The sequence below is a fragment of the Eimeria tenella genome, genomic scaffold (assembly GCF_000499545.2).
Source record: "Eimeria tenella Houghton genomic scaffold, Eth_scaff2499, whole genome shotgun sequence".
Lineage (NCBI taxonomy): Eukaryota > Apicomplexa > Conoidasida > Eucoccidiorida > Eimeriidae > Eimeria > Eimeria tenella.
The window spans coordinates 1,278-1,646 of NW_013542364.1; positions in this window are offsets into that span (position 1 = coordinate 1,278).

Consider the following 369-nt stretch of genomic DNA (forward strand, 5'->3'; position numbering starts at 1 on the left):
GCAGCGCGCCCCGCTCCGTCTCCTCCAGCCGCTGCAGTGCTGCTGCTGCTGCAACTAGCCGCAGCAAAGTCCCAAACGAGGGGGGCCCCTGGTAAAGGGCCCCCGTTAGGGGCCTCCAAACTTCTAGGGCCCTCCCCACACGCCCCCAGTGCATGCAAATTGCTTCCTGCTGCAGCAGCGGCTGCTGCTGCGGCCACGCGCTCAGCAGCGACAGCAGCAAAGAAGCAGACACCCACAAACGCGTAGCAGCAGGAACTCCCATGTACGCCCTGCCCGCTTTGCTGCAGCAGCGCAGCAGCTCCCGGCCCCACGCGCTCCGCTGCAGCAGCCCGAGCGCCCTGCTGCTGCTGCTGCTGCTGCTGCTGCTGC